This window comes from Falco punctatus (genome assembly GCF_963210335.1).
Source record: "Falco punctatus genome assembly, chromosome: 3".
Taxonomy (NCBI): domain Eukaryota; kingdom Metazoa; phylum Chordata; class Aves; order Falconiformes; family Falconidae; genus Falco; species Falco punctatus.
Genome location: NC_137582.1, coordinates 65081746 through 65101270, shown reverse-complemented (window position 1 = coordinate 65101270; position 19525 = coordinate 65081746). Strand labels below are relative to the sequence as shown.

The following is a 19525-nucleotide window of genomic DNA, read 5'->3' as shown; positions in this document are numbered from 1 at the left end:
GGCCTGTGAGGAAAGAAGCAGGCTGGCAATCTTTCCTGATATTCATGTCGTTTGCTTGCAGTGTTGACAAATGAACACTGTAGAAGGAGGAACTATGGTCAGACCTGAAAGGAATTATTCTTATTTTGTGTTAGAACTGTTGTAATCACATTAAAATAAAACTTTTAATTTCTCATTTCCTCCCCTCCCTACCCTCACCAATCCCTCTGAATTTGTGGTACAATAGGAATTCAGACTTCTGTGTGCTTCCCAGCCTAAAAAAGGGTAGTCAGACCAGAATCTCTTGTGTCATATTACCAATGGATGAACTGTCATAGGAATTACAAAGGATGCTGTGTCTTGTTTTAATTTTATCTGTAGTAGTCACTTTCTGGTGATAAACTTCTATTATATTTGGAACTTCCCACCAAAACAGTATTCAGAAATATGTGGAAATTTGACTTTTTAAGTACTTTGCATGAAAGAAACAAAGATGTATGAATGCAATGTCCTGGCTGCTTTAGTCTTCAGGATTGTTAAAAATTATTTTTCAGCTCTGTCCAGACAAAGCACTTGCCAAATAAGTAATTTCCCAATGCACTAGCTACCTCCCTGATATCACTTTTGTTTTGTAGAGCTGTACTAAGTAGGTCAGTATCACTAATCTCTTCTTTCACACACTGGAATAAACCTCGACTATTTACTGCTGTAATAGGAGCTGTCTGGATGAAAACCTATTCCTGGCTTAAGCAGATTCTTAGGCATAAGCTCCACTCCCAATGACCATTTTGGAGGACAGTTGTGCACCTTTGCTTCAGGCTGTTTGGGAGCAGGATAACTAGTAAGATTTTAGTAGAAATTCCCTTTGATAAATTGACTTCTAAATTTTTTCTCATGTGTTTATACTGCAGCTTAAGTTCTATTACTGTTGGGCTGACCTCTATCAGTTCGGAGAGGATCCAGGTTTCAAACTCATAGATCATCCTGACTGATGATCTTAAGTGTAATAAAGGCCAATCATTTGAATTGGATAATGGCTCATTTTGGTTTCTTAGTATATAACTCTCTTCAAAACATTTTTATAAAATGATCTACATTCCCTTATTGCACAAAAATAACTTATAGATATGCAAAGTGGAAATTACTCTTTTTTTCCCATGTTAGAAAACTTACATTAAACTTATTAAAAAATCTTATTTTGAAATGTTTACATGTCCATTTGACTAAAAAAAAAAATATTACAGTTACTGTTAAATCAGTTCAATTCTAGTTAAACATGTTCTGGTTAAACTGAAAATTTTCTATAAAACCTGGATTTTAGGGTACAGTTGTATAAATTGTATTAATTTTATTGTAGCAATTCAATTGTTTACCTTGTAGCAGCATTTTGAAATAGTAAATATACAGTTTGGTTTTGCTTGTTTTCTTTTGAGTGGAGAGGGAAACTAAAGAAAAGTGGAATGATGTGAAATTCAAATTTGCATAGCAATATGTTATTTAGATATTGTTCATAAAACATGATGTTAACAAATAAATTCATCTGCAATAGCATGAAAGGTAATGCTTTTGGTCTCAGTCAATACATTGTTCAGTCTACAGAAAAATCTACATACATAACTTGACAGTTTTATTCACCCTGCATATTTTGAAGGTACTTCAGTCTCCACTAGGGAAAATTGAATGTCATAGCTGATGTTCTGATACACTTCTGAACTAAGCTCCCAGAAAGTTTTATTTAGTGTATGTATCTACACACAAAAGGGAATAAGCTACTTCCAGTGCCATCTTACTTGTCCTGCCTTTGCTTTGGAGCCACAGGAAGCACAGAGTGGAGTGGTGAGAATCCACACAGGCAGGCATCATCTGTGTCACCACACACTGGGGATGCAGTGCTTAGATACAGCAGGCTTTTATCCAGTGGAAAATCGGTGACAGGTATTTCCGTGCCTGGTAATTTGTAGTCATATAAGAACAGATCTGACTTCCTAAGCCTGAAATTTCCCAGCAGCAAGGTGATGTTCTGGTTCCAGCTGCTCTGCTGTACTGGCTGTACACAGCTGCTTGCCTTTTAGGGGACAGTGCAGAGCGGCATGTCAGCGTTGTCATGGGGTGTCAGGAAACGTGCTCACAAAGTGTTTGTTGTTGCTGATCTGCAAGCTCCTAACTCTCTTACCAATGGAGAGAGAGCTCAGTCTTGAGCTGCTTGCAGCATATGCTGCAGGAAAAAAGCCAGAATGGAGTAGGGTATTGGTTTAGGGTTGGTTGATGGTGAAGATCAAAATAGAACTGGATGCAGTGTGTTAGAGGGTAGTGTTAGTTTGGCCATTCAGTACAGGGATAAGTAGAAGTGGGAAAAGGCAGAAGATGTTGTTTGGGACTTCCATGTGGAAGGGTTGGACCAATGCCGGTCAGTCTCAGTGCTGAACAGCCATGTGGGCTAGCACATAGCCTGTTTTTCTGACTGAGCACTCAGCTGCTGCTGTTGGTAAATCATATTAAGGATCTCTCCTCTTGAACACCCAAACTGGGGGGAGAAATCTTCTGAGTTTTAAAGTTCTTGGTTTTGGCTTCCCTTAAAGAACTGTGACTTAGCAAACCCTTTTTTGGTCTCTCATTACAGATGCACAACTTCCATGGGAGACACATCCACAATTATCATGTTCTTGTTAACAATAAAACCAGGAAGAATTATTTTTTTTAAATATTTTGAAGTAAAAACAGTTGTGTAACTTTTCGTGGAGACCTATACTACTAAACTAATTGCATTTGCCTTTGATTTTTATCACTGTAAGTTTCATTGAAATAACTTTATTTATTATCCCGCTCATTTAAGTAATGCTTTGTCTTTGCCATTCTTGCAGCAGAGATAATATACAGAATTAGTCCATGCAGCTCATCTACTTGTCTGTTCTCAGATATGTTTAGTATTTGAGGGTTGGTTTTTCCTCACCTAATAGCCAATAGTGCTACACATTAATTACCTTCTGTGTGAAGAAATTTATCCTGAACTCCTTTGCTGACCAGTCTTTTCTTAACTTTGTTTCATGCCCTTTGTTTTTCAGCTCATTAGTCTGTCAAATAATATCAGGGCATTTGCCCTCTATATGCCCTTCAATTCTGAGTCTCTTAATCATTGTGTGCTGCTAATTACTTCTACCCTAATTAATGTACACCTTACATAATCTGCTTTCAGAACTCTTGCCCCATATTACTATCTCAATTGCTCACTGAGTCCATGTTTGCTCTTACCATCTGGTTTATCAGATTGTGTCAGGTATCCTGACTAATCACCTCTGGTGAGGCCCATATAGCCTTCATTAAAAACTCAAGCTCTGGGCACAGATATCACAAATGTGTGACCAAAACCTATGTCCTGCCACAAGTTCAACGTACACAGCAGGTGTCATCCACTTCTCAGCCCTTTACGTTCATATTAAATGTATGCTGTCTGTACTTCCTAATAAACTTTTAAATGCATAAGCATCAAATATACAGACAGATACTTCCAGAATATTGTAAAGTAGAAAGCCCTAATGAAAAAACATGTTCCATGATATTATTCAAGACTTTGAATTCAACTAATATGAAATTATTCCTCAGAAGTGGATTTTTTTTACTACTGAGACTGGAGAAAATGGACAGATACTGCTATGTGCAGGGAATTAGATAAAAACGGCATACCAAGAGCTAATTGCTAGATTGGTGTACTGGGCCTGGCTAGGATAGAGTTAATTTTCTTTGTAGGAGCTCATATGGTGCTGTGTTTTAGATTTTTGTCCAAAACAGTACTGATAACATGCTAATGTCCTAGCTTTTGTTGAACAGTGTTTGAACAGCATCAAGGGCACCTTGTTTCTCAGTCTGCCTCTCCCTGCAATGAATGGACTACAGGGTGTGCAATGGGCTGGGAGGGATACAGCCAGGCAGTTGTCCTGAGCTAACTAAAGAAATATTCCATACCATATAACTTCATGCTCAGCAATACAAGGGAAAAGAGATGGTTTTAGGAGGGTTGGTCATCTTTTGTTCAGGAACTGTCTGAGCATTAGTCTACCCACGGGAGGTAGCGAGTGATTGCCTTTGTGTGCTCATTTTGGCTGGGATAGAGTTTCTTTTCTTCACAGTAGCTAGTGTGAGACTGTGTTTTGAAATTGTGCTGGAAACAATGTTGATAATCCAGGGTTGGTTTTGTTGTTGCTGAGCAGTGCTTACCTAGAACTAAGGCCTTTTCTGTTCCTTACCCCACCCCACCAGTGAGCAGGCTGGGGGAGCACAAGAAGCTGGCAGGGGACACAGCTGGGACAGCTGGCCCCAACTGACCAAAGGGATATTCCGCACCATATGATGGCATGGTCAGCTATAAAGGCTGGGGGGAAGAAGAAGGAAGGGGGAGGGATGTTTGGAATGATGGCATTTGTCTTCTCAAGTAACCGTTACAAGTGATTGGAGCCCTGCTTCCCTGGGGATGGCTCATGATGCTCATGAGAAAATAACACAGAGATAGGTCTCATCAAGGTGTATTTGGCAAGTTAATATGTGACGGTTCATTTTTGATTCTAACAGTTTGTCATTGAATGAGAGGCTAGAGGAGAACATATTGGAGAGGAACTGTAATTTTTTTGCAGTAGTTTTCAGTGAAAGTCTTCCTTTCATCCCAAGATGTGAGAAATAATTCACTAACATATTCCATTTCATGACTTATTGTTCAGATACTATTGTCACCTCTGGCTGAAGTTGTCATACTAAGGAGAACATTATATGCCAACTGTGTGAAATAGGCTGCAGTTTTCTAATGTTTTTTTTTTTTTTTTCCTTTTTTTCCATTTCTATTTTTTGGGGGGATGTGGAAAATGAATACTATCAAGTTATATGTATTTTTCTTGTAACCTGATGCTTCATAAGTTTATAACTTGAAACATTACTAGATGTTTTCTGCATTAAGTAGCAAAATTTTGCTGCCACAAGAGAATAATTTATGACTTGGAAAGACAAAGAGTTCTGAGAGCCAAGCCAACTCTCTCAAAACTGTTCATTTCCTCAAAAGTAAAAGAATACTATTTCAATAATGGATGTAAACCAGAAAAAAGGCAGTACAGATCAAATTTAGGTTTGTGCAAGGGTGGGGAAAAAGGCATAAAATATAGTTAAACTCACAAAAATTGAATATATGGTCTGACACTCTAATTGGAAGGAAAACTCTGGAAATGAGCAGATGGTGCCATTAACTAAATCAATTATGGGGCCATACTGATGTAATAAGGATTGTGTTGCCATGAATCATCTCACTAGTACCTATGTCCCACACTTTTGATGGTGTGTGTTAATGACTTGGCAAAAACACTTGCAATTTTTAGTTTTTTTCTAAGTACTGAGCCAGGGAAGAGTAAAATTTGATTCAGTTCTGGAGGACTGAAACATAAGCTTTTTTTAATTGCAAGCTTTTCAGAACACGAGGTGTAAACACACATAATCTATAAAGCAGCCAGGACTCTTCAGTGATTCAAAGCCAATAAACAGATGTCAACAATTTGAATGTATGCACTTAAGCCAATACTAAGCTTCCACTAATATGTGAAAAATATTTTGCAAGTATTCACTTTATTTCTGTTCTTAATGGAACTTCATCCTGCTGAATACAACATGTCATAATTTCAAATTAACAAAAAGGTGAAGGAAGGTGTGAAATCCGTAACAGAGAAGGTAATGTAATCAGAACAACTAGATTATTTGCACAGTAATAACAAAAAGCAAGAAAGTTCCAAGTTTATATTCCTGTTTTTCTTCTTTTTTGGCCCAGTATAGGCTTGTAGTAGACCCACAGGTGTTCAGAGACCTTCGCACATATTTTGTTCATAAAAAGGACTCATAAAGGTTCATAAAACCCAATGCTTCCATGAGAAAAAGAATGAGTAGTAGATGTATTAAACTTTTAAAAGAAGCCAGAAGAATTTTCAGCTTGATCATATCCACTAATGTGGATAAACTGAAGAACTGCTTGAAGAAGGTGGAGGAAGTAAGAGAAAGCACTTCAGTTGCTCAATATTCCTCAGAGATTCTGTAGATGCTAAAGGTAAATTTTAAAGCATCAGAGATTTTATATGTCTAAACTTTACTTTTGTGAATAGACCCTTAATTTTATTTGTAGTTTGGATAGAGTTTTTAAATATTTGAAGACTCCACAGAGCACTTTCTAAATGTGCATGATAGTGGAGTTTATAGCTTGAAATTGCAACAACAATAGTGAAATGAGATTTTTTTTTTTTTTTTTTTAGTTTTGTGTGAAAATATTGCACAACAATTTAACCTACACCAAATTAATGATGGTATTTACCTCAGAGTATCCTTTAACTGTAAAGGCTGACTTTTTATTGTGGTACCATATCACTTTATCAGTCAAAAGACTCCAGTGGTTTTAGCTTCTTTTCAGATAGCGCTGTATTGTACATAAAATATTCATGGTACACATAGTCCTTGAAAAGCAAAACAGAACCAAACTATCTATCTCTCTGTGCAGTTGCAATCATTAAGATGTGGAAAAGCAATTCATCCATCAGAAAATATTAACAAGTAATGGTAGAAAAAGAAATGTCAGCTGCACCACATGCCCTATAAATGTCATTTGTAAAACAGAGTTTTTTTTCTTCCGGAGGCTGTAGTCTAAATCGCTTACTTGACTTCTGAGGAAATGGAAAATATTTGTAATGTGGCAAATTATCTTAAAAAGCATCAAATCTTATTTTCCTTTAGTTTTTTATTGAAAAGTACTCATCCACCATGGGAAAAGGACTTGTATTATTTTGAAGCTGTATACATGCAGAAAAATATAGTAATAATACGTAAAAATATGAATGTTTCAATTAAAAGGGCACCTTACTTGCTGAAATATCATATTTTTATAAAATTCTCAAGCCATTTCAAGCCCCCTTAAAAGTTTTCTTTCCTGTAAATCCTTATCATTGCAGCAAGGCCCCCAACATTTTGGATTTTTAAAGGTATTCTAAATCAAATCTTGCACATTTCAAGCAACAGAACGATAATGTATTTGTTTAAAAACATCTGTTTTGCCATGTTGTTGTTATGTTTAGACTGTTCCAGATTACTTAGATTAGGTTTAGATTTTATTATCTGGCTTATATCAGAACAGCTGTTAACTGTGTCACAGGAATTCACAACTGGATGGTCTGATCTGCTATATCATATGCTGTAGTAGTGCTATTCAAAATATATTATCAAAATCTTGTGATAGATTATTGTAATAAGTAAGTTCGCATTAGCGTAACAATGTAAGCTTCCAAGTAGGTGTTTTCATAACACTTGTGTTAATATTATATCATCCTGAAGACTCTTATTTTTAGATAATCTAACTTCCCCAGTGGAGGTCATCTCTGTCCCTGGTGTCATAGAGACTTCTTTCCTAGGTCTCTGTGCTAAAGAGGAACAAGGCACCAGTTCTTCATTCATCTTGGGGATGGTTCAGATGGTCTTTACAGTTAATTGGGGACTGGAAGGTGTTTCTGTTTTATGGGGGGACTTTCCACAAATAATGGCATTCTGAAGACAAAAGAGAGATTGATGATCTTTGAGAATGAAGGTGGTGTAATTCAAGCTGGACTCCATGTTTATATCTCATCTTTTAAAATGCTTCCAAGCCTCTGCTCTGGAGGAGGCTGGTAAATATGAGCACAGAGCACAGCAAGGGCAATAGGAACTGGAAATTCCATGGAACTAAATTGGGCTATTCCAAATTTCAGAAGAAAATTTGTGAATATTTATGTCTAGCTTCAAGTGAAAAAATAATGCTTTCTGTGGAAATAATTAACTCCCCCCAAATCATTTAGTTACAAAAATGTAGTTTTGAACACAACTTTTTTATTTTTAATGGGAAAAAAGTCAATGTATCTTTGTACATCAGCCTTTCTTTTTCCTACAGAAAGCGTAGCTAGTTTGTACACAAAAGCAAGACTAAGCATACCTGCGATTTGCACTGTGTAATGTTCTGAGACCTTAAGCAAACTCTGATCTTGAAAGCAATTTGTTGCAGTTCATAGCTCTGTGTGGACCAATTTGTCTTGTTGGTCAAAATTACCTTGGAAACTCATACACTGCATGGCAACCTGCAGGATGACCTTCTCCCAGACTACCCCACCATATCATTTTATTGGAGGAAAGTAGAAGGAGTGGACAGTTTGAGATTCTGCCTGCCTGCTGCTAAATAACACTATTCTAGGTGAGGGGGAGTTAAAAAAAAAAAAAAAAAAAAAAAAAAAAAAAAGGAAGATATGCAGGAGAGTGAACATGAAAGGCAAAAAAAAACCCAGGAGGACAAATTTCATGTTCTGTTTCCCTTGCATGTGGAAAGATCACGACTTTTTCAAGAACTCTTTTACAAATTAAAAGAAGGGGTGACAGCAAGGCAAAGAGAGCTTAAAGATGTCTCCTTCCAGCAACTCATGCTACTATGAAACTACTATGTAGCTTCAAGCTACAAGCCCCTATGAAGAAAATTAACTCTATACCCGCCAAACCCAGTACAGGGTATTATTAAATTTGAATAAGATTATCATTGTGAACAGTAGTGGCTTCTGTTTGGTGGCCAAGGACCCTTAGTCTGCCAATGTAAGTAGTTTACAGAAACATATTACCGTGGTTTAAATTATATATACTCAATAAGAAGAGTGTGGTACACCACAATAAATTTTGAAGGTTGGCAATAGCCCATGTTTTCACAAGACAGGATATGTGTGTGTATGTGTGCATGTTATAGGAAAATTTTAATTTCCAAGTTGTTAGAAAATGTTATATTCAGGGTATGCTGTGGAATTTTCTTGACACATTTGTCATCTTTAGGGTCACAAATTTTTATCAAAGACATCACACTGTGTGGAAGCAGATTTTACTTCAATTGGCAGTTTTCAGATGTATTATAACTTATACTGTGCAACTATTCCAGATTGAGGTGCATCAAGGCCTTTAGTTTAGTTGGAGACTGAAGCTTCAGGACAATATTTCTTCATTATACTCCTTAAAAACTCTAATACTTTCCTAAAACCTGCAGGACAAATTTTAAGAGGAAATCTGTCCCCCCAGAAAAGCTTTTTTAGAGGAGGAGTTGTATTTTTTCATGAGTTTGTAAAATGCCTAACACAATGAAGATGTTGATTCTGACTTGAAACTGAAACCAACTGTGACACTGAGGTACAATTTCAATGTTGGATTTTCCTTCCTCTACTTTCTTCGAGGAAGCTGATGTTACATTTTTCTGTGGTATAGATCACTGTTGAGGGCAGAAAATAAAGCTTCCAAAAGATGAAGCAGCAGAACTCAAAGAATTTTATCTTTTCATCCTGGCTAAAATTGGTGGAGTCAACAGGGCTATAAAAGATTACAGCTGCTAAGGTTCTATGATAAACAGCTTGTAGGAACTTACAGAGATAAATTCACATCTTCAAAACAGAGTTCACTTTTTACTGTGGGTGAGGTGCAAAGGAAAAGAAGGCAACTCTCAAACTGTCCCTGTAAGCCATTTCCCAAGGAAAATAAAAGTGCTTCAATACCCCAAAAGACTAGTAAGAAGTAAAGAAGTCATACTAAAAGTAGGAAGGAATTTCAGGCCAACAACAAAAAGATTCTTAATCACATCCTGGTTTAAAAAGTAAAATATTAAATTATTTTAGGCAAAAGCCTAAATTAGAAAAGTTGAAAATGCCATCTAGTTAGAAGGTTGTTGGTCTGATGTTCAGTTGGTCTCATATAGATTGACAATGAATGATTGCATATTAACAAAGGTTGAATTCAACTGAATGCAGAACTGCTGAGTGGATTACTCATAAATAGCAAGACTGACAGAAGTTAAAGTTTAACTAAAAGTTTTGGTGGGTCATGAACAGAAGATCAAGAAACATGTGGCCTAAAATAAACTCTAGATCATTATTATTCCTTTATCCATCACTTATACCAAATTAATTCCTCTTTATCCTATCCCTGTCTGCTGTTTATTCATAAAGAAAGGATGAAGCAGAAGGTAAAAATCTCCCAAGAAATCAGTAAAGCTAAAGCCTCTTGTGTAAATTCATGTGAAAGCCAACAAAATAATTTTTAAATATTAAAGCTTCAGCGAAGGAAAAAAAGACATGTTGAAGTTCAGATTGGTATATTAAAAGTACTTCTGCTTATACATTGTGGTGTCTGCTCTTGAGCTTTTTTCAAATTGCAATAAAGAACAGATCAAACAGAATGACTCAGTAACTCCTCATGTCTCACAAGCTACTGGATTTTTCAGATACTAGTTATTAATATATGTTCTTGCTCATCTGCTAATTCTCCAGACATCTGTTAGTTTTCAAATTTTCGTAATTGAATCCACAATTATGTTTAATCTTATTTTAAAGGCTCACAAAACCATTTCTTTTCCATTCTCCAAGATTTTGTCAATTATGTGTAGGGTCAGCATCAAGTTGTTACTGAAAATCATAAGAAGGAAAACTCTCCAAATCAAATGATAGTTTAGAAAGCCGACATTAATTTATTGCAGTGCTGAGTGCATGGGGGATTTTTCCTTGTAATGTGTACACCAAGTTGGTCAGGGGTACACATTATATAGAGTACCTCCATATTCATAGTACATTACATATTCATTTTCATTCACGCGCAGGACTGGTTACAAATTTCTCGCTTCTCATGCAAATTAGCACGCAACCTCAGATAGCACTGCTAAAGTTTTTTACCAACTACATACACATGCTCCCCAGGCAGGGTTTTGCCCTCTTTCAGAGGGGCTATTTGAGCCGGAGATCGCGATCTCCCACTGCCACAATTACCTTTGTCCTGCTTTCAACAAATTTTCTGAGGACTGCAACACCTTATCAGCTTGTCTCCTCTTGCGGACAGAACTTTCTCACCTGGAAGCTTCTTTCTGCATAATTTACATAATGGTGTCTTATCAGTATCTGTTCTTTGTTTCCCAAGATTAACTCCCTTGATTAGAAGTCCTTTAATTTATCAGTTTTGACGACTTGAGATGGTGGGTGCTTGAGAGGGTGAGTCATTAATGTCTTGAAAGGGTGGGTCAGCTTGCCTTAAATTTTGTGCACATTCTTGTTTAACTAAATCAGAGTTCAGTAATTTGGGAATTTAGGCAACAAAGTGGAAGTCCAAATTTGGGATAAAGATGTAAGACGCACTAAATCAGTAAAGGGTTTTAATAGGATAATAGAATCAATAAAAATTGAATAGTCTGGAGAAACAATAGATGAATTTACAGATGAATGGTAAACAGAATAGAAAGGCAAGGTCTGATACTTAAGAGCTAAGGATGAGTTGAAAGAGGATCTAATCAGTTTTGCAGTAACAGATTTAATATATTGCAGGTACCAACAGTGTGGTATATCCCTGGTTTTAACACCACAGAGGAAAACAGAACATACCAGACAATGCAGTACTACATCTTTTGCCATTTAATTATTTTTCTTTCTTATAAATATTATTTAAAATTGCTGTGTGGGGCCAAAAGTAATAGGTCTTACTTTGGTTTTGAACACTGGCAAGGGGAGAATGGGAAGTTTTGATTTCATCTTTTAATTTTATCTTTTTCTTTCTATTGTCTGGGAAAATAAGTTGTTCCCAGAGCCCAAATGACAGCCATCGTGTGAGTTTACATAAAACAAGGCAGTAGAGCTAGAAGTGACAAGGACATTTAGTCATAAAAAGCTTTTGTTTTCATAAGAAAAGCCCTTGATTCGGTTAAGCCTGGTCTATTTTGCATTAAATTCAGTATTGTCTACTATCAAAACATCTTAGAATATGAACTGATGTTTGGAGACAGAACAGTGGAAATAAAAGTCCAGGTGCACTCTGGGATCAATGTTAATTTTTCAAAGCCTTTAATTTCCCCTTTTTTATGCTTTTCCTTCACAGTGAATTTTGTTTCCTTTCAGGACACATGATAATGAAAACGACTTATTTATTTTCACCCAATGATCATGATTGCCACTAGTAGAATTATCTTTGAAAACATCATTCTTTTATCCTCCTGCTTTCATCTTTTTGGAAGCATTAATCTTCAATGGAGGAAGGAAAGCAGTATCTCAAGTCAGATCTACTTTTCCACACTATTCAGCTAGCATAACTATTTTGAACAAAATCCGCTGAATAAATTTGTAATGCCTCCTCAAAAGTAGTCTATAATAAATACATAATTATGACAGCAAGCAGCAACATAGTCAAACCTTTCTTTTTATTTTTCAAAACTGGGTAACAGCATTGTGTATTATTTCTGTGCTCAGGATTCTGATCTTGACAAAACAAAGAGCTGGAGAAGACTGCAGAAATAAATTGCCTGGCAAAAACATTTAGTGTGACTTCTAAGTTCAATGTATGAGAAGTATTTGGTCGATAAATAAAATTAAAAGCTCCCTGATGATCACAGTGATTTGGCTTTGCTGTGGTATGACTGTCTGCATTATAGCTATGATTGAAGAAACATATTTTAGACTTAGTTATCTATTAGCAGCCTGGCCCTGTGTAAATTTGTGACAGCCTTCATGTAATTGAAATAGTTTTTTTTCTTTTTCTTTCTTTTTTTTTTAATCTATAGTTAATTTATTTCTTAATAAACAATACTATTCCTCTGGAAAGACCTGTTTATTTAACTGAGTCAGTAATGTCAGAAAATATTTTTCACTTAAAGTAACTGCAATGCAAAATTTCTGCAAAACAACTCTTATTTCTAGCTTGCAGTTGCTCTAGGGTTATGAACTTTAATTATGGATTTGAAAAGGGAATAAATTCCTTGGATCCTAGGTTCAATATGTTGAGCAATAATTGTACAGTGTTTTCAACATGTGGCATTCAACCAAAACCTTCACTTGCAGACAAAAAAGATATTGTTTCTTTGAACCCAGAGGTTTGGCTATAGCTGTGAAAATGCTTCTGATCCAAAACAAACTAGATAATGCAACATGTGTCAGAGACTACTTGTATTCATCATTTGCATGATGAAAAGTAGGAAGACATAAAGGAAGAAGCTAACTACCTGACCTTATGTTACAACTGGAGAAGTATTCTCAAAATGTATACAAAATTAGCAGAAACTCAGTGGTATTTTCTTTTTAAGAAAAACGGAATCTTAATATGTAAATGAAAGATTATGACTTCTGGTCAGTGATGCAATGGCTACACATTTAAAGATCTTAGGGCAGCAGTTACAAAGCTCCTCAACATACACTGAATTTTGACACTCTTCAGAGTTGTCCTGATTGAGCACTGTGAAGGCATGATGTTGCTACTAATAGGCAGAGTATTCTGGAGGAATCAGAGAGGCTTGAAATACTTTTTTTGTTGTTCTTCCCCCTGACATCCCCACCACCCTGATAAGCAATATAACGAATTAAAAACATACTGATATCTCGTTAGAGAAAATCCAAAATTCCTCATTTAAGTAATTTCTTGGTAAATTCCCACATCATAGCTGTATGCCGCAATGGTGCAAATAAAACATGATTCAGTGATATGTAATCTGTTTTGACAAAAAATGATTTTTTGCCTTTGCATGTACATGGAAGTAGATATTTAAGGTCCTTTCCAACCGAAACCATTCTGTTTCTGTGCATCTGGCCTCAGAAAGAACTTAAATTTTTAGTTTAAAATGAATTTGTATTAATTCGCAGTAGATTTCTCTCAATGTTTTCATTTTTATTTATGTATTAATACAAATTTTATTACACATTTTTGACTGAAAACTCCTAGGGATATTACAGGTCCTTGATATAAACCTATTTTCTAACCCGAGTGTATTCTCCAAGTATTCTTGAGGCAAATCAAATTATTTATAGACACACCCCTCTCCCCACTCATTCCTCCCAAATTTTTATTTAAGAGGGTTTCTAAGTGCTCTGGAATGGGAAAATTATGTTTTTGAGATGGTCTTATCACAGTAGCATAATAAAAGCAGAATAATTAGCATGTGCAGTCTGTAAGAGAGCTGGCTAATAAGATTGGACAGTCTTTTCCACAACACAGAATTTTCCTTATGTTCCAACATGCATAGTTACAGTATTACTTATGTTGTGCTGCTCATTATTAACAGTATTGTTGGCTTGATTGCACAGAGCTCGTAGCAGGGGTTATGACACTTAATCAGAATCCAGGACTCTGTGTTATTGAGGACTACAGACCTACAATCATTTTAGAAATTTTTACAAAAAGTTTTTTTCTGAAGAGGGATTTTTATATATTCCTGCAAACGGAAGGATTTTTAGCTGGAGGAATTGACTCTCACTTAATCTTCTTTCTGAATACCATCAGCTATTTAAAAAGAGCTAATACACTGCCATACCCACAAATGTCAACAGCAAAGGCAAGCATTTATTTCCATTTTTTTAGATCACATGCTAATACACTTCATGGCGTTGATTTATTTAGAAAGGGAGCTAGAACTTCTCATCTACAGTATTCTTATTTTTTTGTCACACCACAAGCAAAACAATTCCTTTGCTGTCTGTCATCCTTTGTCTGAAAAACAACAAGAAAATGTCTGCACTGTCACCTTTATCTAAATGGGAGCAAATAATTCTCTTGTCTTTTCTTCTGAGCTAAGAGAAGGGGAATAAGTGGAAACCTTTAGGGACTTTTGTTGTTGTTTAGTAGAAGCCAATATGTGAGGGGATAGACAGGTGGATGGTTTGTAAGGTCAGTTTACAGTGACCTCTTTTTATATGATATCTAACTCTAAAGACTTATTACAAACAGCTTTTTCTCAAGTCTTGACACAGTCGTTTTGTTGTGAAGATACAGGAGGCTTTACTTTTAGTGCATCCATTATAAGAAAACATAACAAAGGCACATACCAAAGGAAATAATCTTTTCTCTAGAAACCATTAATTTTTGATCCTGTCACGTGACATTTGGTTTTGTGATACAATATGTAATTTCTTCCAGTGTCTGATTCAGTCTTAAAAGGCAACCTGCCTCATTTACTTTTCTTTTGCTCTTTTCTGTTGCTCTTTTCTGTTGCTCTTTTCTTTCTTTAAAAAAGACAGTCATGTTAATCTAGTTGTAATTCAGGGACAGAGAGAGTCCAGTTCATTTCAAGCTTTTAAGGAGTGGAATTAGAAATCTGGGTCCCATCCTGTAAATAACAATCATCACAAAAAAATATATATTGGTTATTTTTTTCTACTGCTGTTATGACTACTAAAGAATGACTACTGTGTGACAAAAATTGTACTGTATGGACTTACATTAACATTGGCCTAGTATAAATTGAATACATTAATAGCCTATGAATTTTGAATTCACAATAGCATCTCAATGACATTGACAACAAGCTGTGGAGTGCAGTTGACACGCTGGAGGGAAGGGATGCCAGCCAGAGAGACCTTGACAGGCTGGGCCCTTGTGGACCTCAAGCGGTTCAAAAAAGCCAAGTGCAAAGTCCTGCACATGGGTCAGGGCAATCCAAAGCACAAATACAGGCTGGGCAGAGAATGGATTGAGAGCAGCCCTAAGGAGACAAACTTGGTATGTTGATGGATGAAAAACTCAGCATGGCCAGGCAATGTGCTCTTGCAGCCCAGAAAGCCAACCATATCCTGGGCTTCATCAAAAGGAGCATGGCCAGCAGGTGTGGGGAGGTGATTCTCCCCCTCTGCTCCACTCCTGTGAGACCCCATGTGGAGTACTCTTCATGGACCTGTTGGAGTGAATCCAGAGGTGGGCCACAAAGATCATCAGACATCTCTCTGATGAAGACAGGCTGAGAGTGTTGGAATTGTTCAGTCTGGAGAACAGAAGCCCCCGGAGAGACCTTAAAGCAGCCTTCCAGTACCTAAAGGGGGCCTACATGAAAGTTGAAGAGGGACTTTATACAAGGGCATGTAATGATAGTACAAAGGATAATGGTTTTAAGCTAAAAGAGAAGAGATTTATATCGGTTATTAGGAAGAGATTTTTCACTGTGAGGTCGCCAGAGAAGTTGTGGATGCCCCACCCCTGGAAGTGTTCAAGGACAGGTTGGATGGGGCTTTCAGCAACCTGTTGTAGTGGAAGGTGTCCCTGCCCATGGCAGGGGGATTGGAACTAGATAATCTTTAAAGTCCCTTCAAACCCAAATCATTCTATGATTTTATGGTTCTATGATTCTATGATCTCTGTGGTCAACAAAGGTAAAACAAGTTAGATGGTGATCTGAAGCAATAATACACCATGTGATAATTTTTATAGTTAATAATCTTTACTTAAAGACTATGAAAAAACCCCAAACTCATAAATGGACAGGCAAAGGAAATATTGTGAAGATACCCCTGCTGCTGCAACTGATACTTGAGCTAGAAATATCCACAGTGCCTGTGTTTTTACAATCTGTCTTGACCCTGAAGACACTAATTTGGAAATACATCAGTAAAAGAAAGATGACTCACATGTGAACTCTGCCTCTACATATAATGGAATTAAAATTGCCTGAAATGCCGTCTAAGAAATCAAAAGTTTCATAGGTTGTTAACATTAAAACACCACTTTGTGTAGAAAGCTAGTAAACAAGGATATACCTAATTAAGGAACATTTTCTTCTAGATATGGGAAGAGATATATCAGTACAGTTACAAATTTGGATTCTTGTGTTAATAAAATAGAGGACAGTTACAGGAAAACATTTAAAGAAATTACATATATATGTGATGCTACATATAGAGACCAAATTAACATTTCTGGGGCAAGATGGTCCAAAAGACAGAAAAATTCCAGTACTTCTGCTAATTCACATTTCTTGTTTTGGAACAACGATTTTCACGTATGTTCTGGTTTGGATATTTTCTTAAATAGGAGATGAAGCTAGTATTTCCTTTTCGCTTTCTGCTTTCCCCTACTTCTCTAACACCACCCTATTCACTTGTTATCTCTTCCAGTCTACAAGCAAGTCATGAATTCTTTTCCATTTCACTGAACTGCTGAATCCTTCAGTGCCTTGGTAGGTATGGAGTCAGCCAAAGACCGTGTTAGCTAGCATCATTACTTATACTGGGAATATGAGGTCATTATTCTGTCGAACAACATCTCTACAAATAGCAGAACCTTATTTTAGTGGGATGTAGTTAGGCTTAGCTGGCCAGTACTCTGCAGAAAAGTTTGACTTCATCTATGAAAGGTGAAAGCTTGTGCAAAACCAACATGTCAGTTAAAACCAGATGTGGTCAGTTAGTCAGTTAGTCATCAAGATTCTTTTTTTCCTAGCCATTTTTTTTTTTTTCTTAACACTCCTATACATTATTTTTACATGCCAAAGTAGAAAATGGAAATTAACCTTTCCTGAAATTTAAGAAAGTGCCTGAAAATTAAACGGTGCCTTCAAGTTCCTATATATTAGGACTGGCTGAAATTTTTTGAAATTGGGAACTGTTCACACATTTTCAGAGATGGTAATTTTGTTAGCAAATGTATTAAGCATTCCAGGTTCATATTTACGGATTCATACAGGTCTCAGCTAAGGAATCTCCTTTAACTTGAAAGCTCAAAACTAAGCACATGCATGAATGCCATGTTGAAAGAGGACTTAAATCTGTTTTGAACATATTTGAAATCTCATATAATTCTAATATTAAAATTACATTTGTATTTACTGCAGATTTCAGGAAGAGATTGTTCTATAGAAATACTATCATAATATTACGTTACTTGAAATTGAAAGCAGAAAAGTAAATTGATTTTAAGTGTTATGCAAGAGGAATTAGATACATAAGTCTTATTGCTATTAGGCCTTTGCTTGCTCCTTCTGAAGTACATCCACCTGAATATTTCACTAAGTCTTTTTATTTATCCATATTCATATATTCTCAAGACTTTTCAACAGTTTTCAAATTGGAATGTTAACTTTCCATACTACAAAGAAAAACAAGTCAAGGTGATGTAGCAAATTATAAAGTTATTTTCAATCAGGGAAAAAAAATATGTTACTTTTCTTTAAAGCAGTCATTACAAAAATCTATCACATAAATATGCTGAAGGTATGAAACCACATGACACAATAAAATTGGTTACTCTGTTTTGTCAATTAAAGTTAGTCTCCTCATCCTTCCGCATTACCCACCAAGTACACCCAGGGCCTTGAGTGAAGGCAATCCCTCAAATGGGTTTGCCTTTTGCCGTGGGAGAAGCAATCCACACAGCTTCCCCAGCCACTTCCCTATGTGCCCTACAGGAACCTTACCTCCTCCCACAGCATGTAGAGGTTTTGTTTGGGCAGGACCAGGATGGGTAGCAGATCCTCTGGTGTTAACCAGCCAAGCTAAATTTGTATCCCAATGCTTCCATGCCCCATTGTCCAGTACTCGCAATATAGTCTAACAGTCAATTATATCTCTCAGTCTTTCCAGAGGCTTGTGGATAATAGGACATGTGATCCACCCATTCAGTGCCATGTTTCTTTGCCCAGGAGTTTAGAAGGTTGTTTAAAAAATGAGTGCCACTGTCTGATTAAATTATTCCTGGATTACCATGTTGCCACAAAATTTGCCTTTCAAGGCCTAAGATGGTGTTTTGGGCAGTGGCATGGTTTACAGGGTATGTTTCTAGCCACCCAGTGGTTGCTTCCACCATGGTGAGTGTATAGCGCTTGCCTCGGTGTGTTTGTGGCAGTGGTACAATATAGTCAATTTGCCAGACCTCACCGTAACAAAAACCCAGCCACCACCCTGTAGTCCAGGGAGATTTTACTTGTGTGGCTCAATTGATCGCAGTGTATGTTTCACGTTCATGAGTGACCTGTGTGATGGTGTCCGTAGTCAAGTCCACCCCTCTGATCATGAGCCCATCTGTATGTTGCATCTCTTCCTAGATGTCCTGACGTTTCATGGGCCCATCAAGCTGCAAATAGCTCACCCTTATGCTCCTAGTCCAGGTCCACCTGAGCTACTTCAGTTCTGGCAACCTTGTCTGCCTGTTCATTGTGTCAATATTCAGTGGTATGGCTTTTGGGCATATGAGCATCTGCATGACATATCTTTAGAGCCATGTTTTTTTATCTGGGCAGCAATATCCTGCCACAATGCAGCAGCCCAGATGGGTTTGCCCCTGTGCTGCCAACTGGTCTTCTTCCACTGTTGCAGCCACCCTGATATGGCATTAGTCACCATTCAGGAGTCACTACAGAGAGAAAATACTGGCTACTTTTCTCATTCAGCAGTGTCTAGGGCTAGCTGGATGGCTTTCACTTTTGCAAAGTTACTTGACTTCCTTTCTTCTTTAGTGGCATCAATGACTTGTCATGTGGGACTTCAGACAGCAACTTTCCCCTTCCAATGGTTTCCTACCACATGATCCATCAGTAAACAAAACATAATGCCTTTGAGTCAGCTGTCCTGGCTATGTCCCCTCCCAGTGTCACCAAAATTTGGAATATGAAACTCCTTAACACCAATGTAGCACTAAGAAGCAAGCATTCTTTACTGCAGTGCTGGATGCATGGGGGATCAGTCTACCTAACGTGCATAGTTTCCTTCCCTCAGGTAGCACTTTTTATGCAGTACATGTATATATAGTTAACAAATTTCCTTGA

At 36.9% G+C, this 19525-nt stretch overlaps 1 long non-coding RNA gene across 1 annotated transcript in view; it reads left to right on the top strand.

Annotated features, from left to right (window-relative positions):
• The first annotated feature begins 1508 nt into the window (after positions 1–1508).
• Positions 1509–19525, top strand: part of LOC308061055 — a 30032-nt gene continuing 12015 nt past the window's right edge. Inside the window, exon 1 of the long non-coding RNA XR_013927070.1 lies at positions 1509–18264. This is a non-coding gene — a long non-coding RNA (uncharacterized lncRNA). The remainder of the gene's footprint in view (positions 18265–19525) is intronic.